This window comes from Aythya ferina (assembly GCF_964211825.1).
Source record: "Aythya ferina genome assembly, chromosome: 7".
Classification (NCBI taxonomy): Eukaryota; Metazoa; Chordata; class Aves; order Anseriformes; family Anatidae; genus Aythya; species Aythya ferina.
Genome location: NC_140302.1, coordinates 20,829,626 through 20,838,539, shown reverse-complemented (window position 1 = coordinate 20,838,539; position 8,914 = coordinate 20,829,626). Strand labels below are relative to the sequence as shown.

Sequence of the window (8,914 nt, the reverse complement as noted above, 5' to 3'; positions counted from 1 at the left end):
GGCCCCGGCTCGGCCCTGGGGGCTGTCGCTGCGCTCGCAGAGCGGGCCAGGGCTGAAGAAATGTTTTTTTCTGTTGTTGTTGGTTGGTTGTTTTTTTTTAAATATTCATTTTTTTGTTGTTTTTCAAGGCAGGGTGAATGAAGTTAACGTTTATACTAATGATTTCAACCATTAACTTCGGTGTTCCAGTGCTTAGCAAAACATCAACATACAAAATAATCTGCACACAGTATTACAAAATATTTTCTTAACCATATTTCTAGGGCAGATGTTATTGTTATAAATGAAGTCTCAACTCAATATGAATTTAGTAATATTTATAAAAGGAATATTTATAAAAGGTATAAAAGGCAAGTAAACAGCGCTGGGTGTGCAGAGAGTCTACGCTTCACCAACATGCACACACAAACATCAAACATACAGAACATTGCTTTTACATACTAAACCCGAGTATGCCTATATGATCAGAAAAGGTAACAAACAATCCCTTAAGTTCCATTACTTAACAGTCTCCATTTCCATTCCTTTATTACAAACAAGTCTCCATTTTCCATTCCTTTTGAACAATATGTCTTGCTTTAAGTTGTCAAGCAACTCAGCCTTCGGGCCTTATGTATCCCATTCTTCCTGGATTGAAGAAAAGCATATCCATCTACTTTTCAAGGCCAATAGGGCCTGGGTCAAAAGGCACATGCAGGTCACCAGGGGGCGTAACAGCAAAAACCTTCAATGGCTGTAGCAGCGGAGGGGCCGATGGCATAGCAGTCAGATCAGTAGAGGAGCCCGCAGCTCCCTCACTATCTGGCAAACCACACGTTTGTGATTGTGGTCCCACATGGCTCTTTAAGGCCTCAGAGATTGCTCGCCAGGTGCCGAGCAATTCCACAGCAACCTTGTTGTTTTTAGTTGCAGAGTCCCACACCTTGACCTCAATTTGGTCCCATATTTCAGGATCATAAACTGCCTGATTGTTAATAAGGAGAATAAGCTGTAAGGTTACCAGGACAGTCTTTGTTTCTAAGGACGTATGATTCCCCATAATGTGCAGCTGCTTACCAGCAAGGGGCAGTTGTATGCATAGGTCTGCTTCTCTCAGCTTGAGCTTCTTCCCAGCTCCAGCGTGCCTATTTCCAGCGACTTTCTCTACGAGCTTCTTTGAGCGGTTTGCTCAGTATGGCCGAACCTATCTTCATGAGGTGATCAACGTGCCTGTTCCCGTCCTGGTCTCTGTCATGCTTGCCTTTTCCTTTTCATTCCTTCTTTCTGCTTCTTTATTGATGACATAACTTCGTGTTGCCTTTTTTTTTTTTAAATCTTGAGGGCAGGCTCCCCCCTTATACCCCTTATACCCATCTCCCCAGAGCAGTTCTTTTCAAAACAACTTTTCACTGGTCCAACAACTTTGCAAATAACAGCAACGGCAAACACCCAGAAACTTCCATGCCTTGACGCCTGGAGAACAAGCAACCCGAGACTGCATGGAGTCTCCTGAATCACCCTTCTTTTTTACCTTTAAATTCTTTTACATTCCTGATGGCCTCATCGTTAAGAGTCTTATGTTATCATCAACCACGGGACTTGCCGACCCCCATGGCCACACTCCCACATCTCCCCCTTTCTTTATTAATATCAACCATTTTCTCGACATGAGTTACCACTCCATATATAACAGAACTAAATGGCGCAATCAAAGAAAATCCTTATATATTTATGTAGTGAAATATGTTTATCAGAAGGAAGTGCTTGAATAATTACAAAATGGAAATAATACAATATAAGTTAAAAGAGAGATTGGGATATACTGTTAACTGACTTTACCAGTTCATGGTTTTGGAGAAGAACAGAACATCTTTCTCTGTCCCATAAGGCTCACAAGCTAACTAGAAAGGGATTAACTTGGTAATATTTTAATTGTATTTTTCTACTGATGCTATAATATGTAAATAAAAGCACTTCGGAAAAGGTATTTGATGAAGGTCATGAGTGCCCTGTTGCAGAGATAGAAAAGCACCACATCATCTTTCCTCTTCAAAATGTGGGCTTTCGAAGAGGTGGTGTCAGTGGGGACGCCAGTTGACCACAGGCACCTCCTGGTGTGGTGCAGGTGGGGAATGGGAGGTACCGTGTCTTCCCTGTGAGCCCCAGTCTTCTGGTGAGGGCATGTGCCAAAGCAACTCAGAGAAGCCTGATGTATGTATTTATTACATCTGGCAAAATACAGGCAGTCTGTAAGTGGAAAAGAAATCACAAGACACTCCTAAGAAATGCTTCCCATTTCACCCATGTAAAGTGTGTCATCTCCGTGATGTTAGAAGTGTGGAAAAACAGGACCTGTGGACAGAAAAAATATTTTATTAGTCGTATTAGCATAGCTGGGAAAAAAAAAAAAAAAAAGACAAGCTTTTGATGGCAGAAATAGCAAATGCATTGTCTTGAAATTGTCTGTTTCTGTTTCAAAGCAGAAGAAGGGGTTGTGTGTCTGTGGAAGCGTAAATGTCTGTGTCCATACAAACACTTTGTGATGCCCAGGCCCTCTGAAGACGTTTAGAACTATAACTTATTTTTACTAGTTCAATATAAACTCTAGCTATGTTTCTTTCTTTGGCAAAAGCTATTATGAAATGCTAATGGAGATAAATGAGAGTTTGAAGAAAACCTTGACTATAAAATGTATGCTATTTTGGATCTAAAATAGAGAACGTGTTTCTTTCTACATCACTATGCTAGAAATATGCTATTTTTTCTAAATCACCTATAGCCTAACTTTCTTTTCCAGTATGGTTTCCTGACAGGTGGAGTGTAAAACTATGGCAGGTCTCTGTGAATAGAAAAATATTTTAAATCATACTCCAAAAGCAGGATTCAAATAGCCTTGAGTTCAGTGAGTCAAAGACTTAACAACTTTCAGGATTGGCATACCAATCCTGAATCTGTCACCCTGACTTTTCAGATTCACATAATGTAAAATCTTTTATTTTATTTTTATTTCTTTTAGGAGATAATAATCTGTAAAATTCAGCGGTGTCTTTTGGTCTTCTGTTGGTCTTTTTCTAGAGAAAGCAGGGGCTGTGGCTCCACTGTTACCAGCAGCATCCAAGAGGCTCACCATTAGCACCTCATAGGACCGTGACTGCCATTTTGGCGCCGTCATTTGTGATGTACCAGTAGCTCTACCTCTGCCTCACATTTATTTCAATGGCACGACCTGCTCTAATAGAGACAGTATTTTTGTGGGTCCTGGAGCAATTATATAGAAGCATGCTTGGTTGGTCGCTAGAGGGCAGGTAAGAAAAGGGGAGGTTGGGTACACTCGGCCTGGTGAGGCCTCCTCGTAGGCCCAGGGCTGGCCCGGCCCTCACCTCCCAGCCCTTGGCTCTGCGAGGACTTCGCAGCGTTTCCTAACCGTTTCCTTAGCGGTTTGCCTTGCTCTAGGATGAAAAGTAAAATTAGTAGGACTGGTCAGACATTTAACTTATTGCCTAAGAATTCCAAAACCTACTTCTTTTGAAGTATTTCTGTGTGAGACTTGGCAAAACAACCAAACCAAAACTGAAATTCAACAATCATTAATGCTGTACATCAGGAAATCATAAAATGTGTGTATAAAGAAATGAAGAAAATAATTTTGAAGAGAAGTGGCCTGTTTAGTTACTAAATTTTTAAAATATGAACAGAGACTTTGTCAAGGCAAACTAGTTTTTAAAAATAGAGTGATCAACTTAATAATAAGAACATACTACAAAATGAAAGCAGTACAGCTGTACAACAGTGGATGTAGGCACAACCATTGCTTTAAAGGAATTTAACTTTCTCCTTCCCCTTTGCATCCTATCTATCACATATTTTGGCTACTCATCTTAAACAAGCAGAAGCTAGTTCCTTTCCCCTGTCAGTCCACCTATGTAGTTACTGGTTTTGTATGAGCCAGCTTTGTTTTACCAGCAGGTGGAGGTAAAGCAGAAAATATAAAACATTGTTATGGAAAAAAAAAAGGGGGGGGGGGAAACAAACAAACAAACAAACAAACAAAAAAATAAAATGAAAGGAAACTTGGAGATGCTGAGCGTGAGCATCGCAGATGATCAAATACATAGCTAAGTGGTCCCTCCAGGAGATGGGGCTACAACTGCAGTGCTGACAAGCTGTAATGGTAGGTGATGTAGTCATTTAAATGCTGTATCTGTGTATGCAGCAACCGCCAGAACAGTCCAGCAACGTGGTGACCAGCTGTGAAGATGACAGTTCACATGATACATTTAGGGAAGATTCTTGTTAGCAGTAGGGAGAAGCTTGTATGCCTGACAGCAAAAGCACAGAAAAGCATGTTGGAATTCATGGAAACTGGATTACTTAAAAAAAATATATCTTTTAATCCCAAACTGGATTATTGTGATTTTAATCTCGAATTGGATTCTTTTGATGTCTTTAAAATTATTCCAATTTTCCCATCAGAGGCTACTAGGCAGACACATACATGGAGGGCTTAATGGGAGCTTTTGTTTGTTTTTCTGTAGTGCCTCAAACATGTCTGAGAAGACAGAGAGCTTTTATAAAAGCACAGACTCTGCACGTACAAAACCTAAGTACGTGGACTGCCAGCTTGGGAACATGGCAGAGGCCTGGAGAATTGTTATTTGTTGTTAGGAAGAAAGCCACAAACAGCAGTAGAGGAGTAGAGCCAAAGATAGGCATTGACTAGGGATACTAGCAAAACATATCCATTTATATCTCTGAGGTATGATAATAGGAAAAAGCTAAAAGGAAATACAGGCAAACTAGAATGTCTATTCAACCATGCCATATTCAGCTTTTCTGAAGATAACCAAAAGCAAAAATAAAGTTGGATACCTAAGTATCTTTGCTTAGAGTCTATCTAGAAATGACTGAGATGGGAAACAGTAATTCTCTTGGAAAATTCATTTTAACAGGAGAAAAAAATCAGAGGAGCTAGAAGTAATGAGAGAATTTCCATGCATTTAAATTGCAGGTCAAGTGACATTATTTGAACAGAATTTTGTATTTATTTCCTGTCCCAACTGAAAGAAAAAAAAAAAAAAAGGCTTTGGGCATGTTCAAACATTTTCACAATTTATCCTGGCATTTAACAGAAGTGCCCAGGTTCTCTATGCAATTAAAAAGGCAGGCTGGATTCTAATTGATGGGCTCTTAATTGCCCTTTGAAGTACTTTACCTCTTCCCACTGATCATATAAGAAGCTTATACCTTTACATTGGATACCTAAATTTCTTGCTCATAGTATGTAATGTAAATACCATGCAGAGCATGCAGTGTGAAGAAAAGGAAAGAAGCAACTAAGTCTAATCATTTTTTTTTTAAAGTGGTAGTGTGCTGCTCCAACTACTTGCACGTAGATTGGCAAAATGCTACTTCAGGACAAATCTATGAGAAGCAATTTCTCAAGAATTCAAATGATGGCTTCTTGGAACAGCTAGTTCCGTAATCTTAAAAAAAAAAAAAAAAAAAAAAAAAAAGCTATTCTATTCTTGACTTAAGCTGAAGCAACACAGTTACTTGGTTCAAGAAGTAACTGTAGTTTCATCATGAAGTGAAAATGATCAAGTCCAATGAATTTCAACATTTTTAATGGAAGGTTTCTACTGAAAACTTGGCATAGCACTGATTCAGAAGAGAATTGTGATGAAAAGAGGGAATATGGTTAGTCATATTAAAATCAGATATGAAAAAAGACTGTGAAGTATATATTATGCAGATTATAACTGAGTGACAGTAACTAGGAAGTAAGTTCAAAAGGTTATGGGATTCAAACTCCAATGACCATAAATTGCCAGTAAAATAAATAAATAAATAAATAAATAAATAAATAAAAATCATTTATCATGGAGCTAAACTAGCACGTGACAACTAGAAGCTTCTCCTTTGGGATTATTTTTTCAACATCTTACTACTTACTGTAGCCAGTAATAATTTCTCAAGAAGGGCAAAAAGACATCCTTGGAGGAAAAAGTTTTCTAATCCATTAAAACAATTCTTACGTTCCTATATGCAAGGTTTAAAACCTGCATCACGACAGCTTGTGGTTGGGTTCTACCGCAGGCCACCAGATCAAGGACAGCCTGTGTATGAAGAATTCTTGCTTCAACTACAATAAGTCTTGTGCTTGCATGCTCTTATCCTGATGGGGGACTTCAACTACCTGGGTGTCTGCTGGGAAAGCTACACAACAAGCTGTAAGCAATCTGGAAGATTCCTAGAGTGCGCTGAGGATAACTTTGGTCCAGGTACTAGACAAACCAACCAGAGGAGAAGCATTACTTGACCTGGTGCTCACCAAGATGGAAGAGCTCATTAAAGAGGTCAAGAGTGGAGGCAGTCAGGGCTGCAGTGACTGTGCCTTGGTTGAGTTTGTGATCTCGAGGAATACAGGCCTGGCAAAGAGCAAAGTCAGGACCCTGAACTTCCGAAAACCAAACTTCAAGCTATTTAAAGACATAGTAGCTGAGATCCCCCAGAACACTGTCCCTAGGGACAAAGGAGCTGAGCAGAGCTGGAGACTCTTTAAGAATGTTTTCCTTAGAGCACAAGAACTTGCCATTCCCCTGCGTAAAAAAACAGGAAGGGAGGGCAGACAACTGGGATGGCTGAGCAAGGACCTGCTGGTAAAACTAAGACACAAGAAGGAAATGCACAGGCAGTGGAAACAGGGACATATGGCCTGGGAAGAGTACAGGAATGTGGTCTGTATGTGCAGGGATGGAATAAGGAAAGCCAAGACATGGATGGAACCGAGCTTGGCAAGGGATGCAAAGAACAACAGGAAGGGATTCTGTTCTTCCATTGCTCAGAAAAGAACGGCCAAGGAGATTGTACCCCCTCTGATGGATGAGAAGGGTGAACTGGTAACAACAGACATAGAGAAGGCTGAGGTACTCAACAACTTCTTTGCCTCAATCTTCACTACCAGTTAGGCTTCCCAAGGCTTTCATTTCCTTGAATCTGTAGATGGACACTGGGGGAGCAAAGTCCCACCCACCACAAGTGAAGAGCACGATCAAGATCACCTGATGAAACTAGACAAGTCTATGGGGCCTGATGTCATGCATCCCAGGGTCCTGAAGGAATTGGCAGATGTAGTTGCCAAACCTCTCTCTGTCATATTTGAAAAGTCCTGTCGGTCAGGTGAAGTCCCTGGTGACTGGAAAAAGGGAAACATCACTCCCCTTTTTAAAAAAGGGTAGAAAGGAGGACCCAGGGAACTACAGACCACTGAGCCTCACCTCTGTGCCTGGCAAGATTATGGAAAAGATCCTCCTGGAAGCAATGCCAAGGCACATGCAAGACAAAGAGGTGATCCAAGACAGCCAGCATGGCTTCACCAAGGGTAAATCATGCCTGACCAATGTGGTGGCCTTTTATGATGGAGTGACTGCATCAGTTGACTTCTGCAAGGCTTTTGACATGGTCCCACATGACATCGTGGTCTCCAAATTGGAGAGAGATGGATTTGATGTGTGGGCTATTCAGTGGATAAGGAATTGGCTTGAAGGGTTGCGCCCAGAAAGTGGTGATCAGTGGATCTATGTCCAAATGGAGGCTGGTGATAAGTGGTGTACCTCAGGGGTCTGTCCTTGGACCATTACTGTTTAATATCCTCATCACCAACATAGACATGGGATCGAGCACACTCAGCAAATTTGCAGATGACACCAAGCTTAGTGGTGTGGTTGATATGACAGAAGGAAGTGATGCCATCCAAAGGGACCTGGGCAGTCTTGAGAAGTGGGCACACATGAACCTAATAAGGTTCAAAAAGTCTAAATGCAGGGTGCTGCACCTGGGCCAGGACAATCTCAGACATGAATACAGACTAGGAGAAGAACTCATTGAGGCCAGCTCTGCAGAGAAGGCCAACTGCATCCTGGGCTGCATTAAAAGAAGAGTGGCCAACAGGTCGAGGGAGGTGATTGTCCCCCTCTACTCATCCCTTGTGAGGCCCCACTTGGAGTATTGTGTCCAGGTCTGGGGCCCCCAGCACAAGAAGGATGTGGAGCTGTTAGGGTGGGTCCAGAGGAGGGCCACAAAGATGATCAGAAGGCTGGAGCACCTATGAAGACAGGCTGAGAGAGCTGGGGCTCTTCAGCCTACAGAAGAGAAGGCTCCAGGGTGACCTCATCACAGCCTTTCACTGCTTAAAGGGGGCTTATAAAAAGGATGGAGAAAAGTTACTCTATTCGAGTAAAGAGTCTTATCTTATCAGTATCCTATCTTATACTGATAGGACAAGGGGGAATGGTTTTAAACTAAAAGAAGGGAGATTTAGGTTAGAGTTTAGAAGGATTTTTTTCACTCAGAGGGTGATGAAGCACTGGAACAGGTTGCCTAAAGAGGTTGTGGATGCGCCATCCTGGAGGTGTTCAAGACTACGTTAGATGAGGCTCTGAGTAACCTGATCTAGTGGGTGGCATCCCTGCCTATGGCAGGGGGTTGGAACTAGATGATCCTTGAGGTCCCTTCCAACCCAGACCATATGATTCTATAACCCACTAAAGGCATTTGTGTTCCTACATGAATGCCGAGTGGGCAGTAACGCTGTATTTAAGGGACTAATACTCACTGCCATTTAATGTGTTTGTCACATGAGTAAATTGGGGACAGAATCTATTTATCAGACCTCTCAGATCAAAGCAAAGTAATTGAACACAACAGCTGGTTATAACTTCGATGTAGTTTGCAACTGGTCCTAATGAAACCTAGGAACTTTTTGACCTGGATGGGTCAAATTAATTCTGTGCTTGAGCTTGCTTAAAAGCAAACTAATTTACAGAGTGAAATACAAGTCATGAATTTAGCTTCATTCTGAGACTCTAAAGCTTAGGTCTCTTATTTTTGTATGCCTAACCTGGTTAAGCATGTACCAGAGAAAAATCTTCCAACA

General features: G+C 41.4%; 1 long non-coding RNA gene across 1 annotated transcript in view; it reads right to left on the bottom strand.

Annotated features, from left to right (window-relative positions):
- Positions 1–1,707: 1,707 nt before the first annotated feature.
- The window catches only part of LOC311439634, a 60,547-nt gene continuing 53,340 nt past the window's right edge, over positions 1,708–8,914 (bottom strand). The window contains exon 5 of the long non-coding RNA XR_014694868.1: positions 1,708–2,331. This is a non-coding gene — a long non-coding RNA (uncharacterized lncRNA). The remainder of the gene's footprint in view (positions 2,332–8,914) is intronic.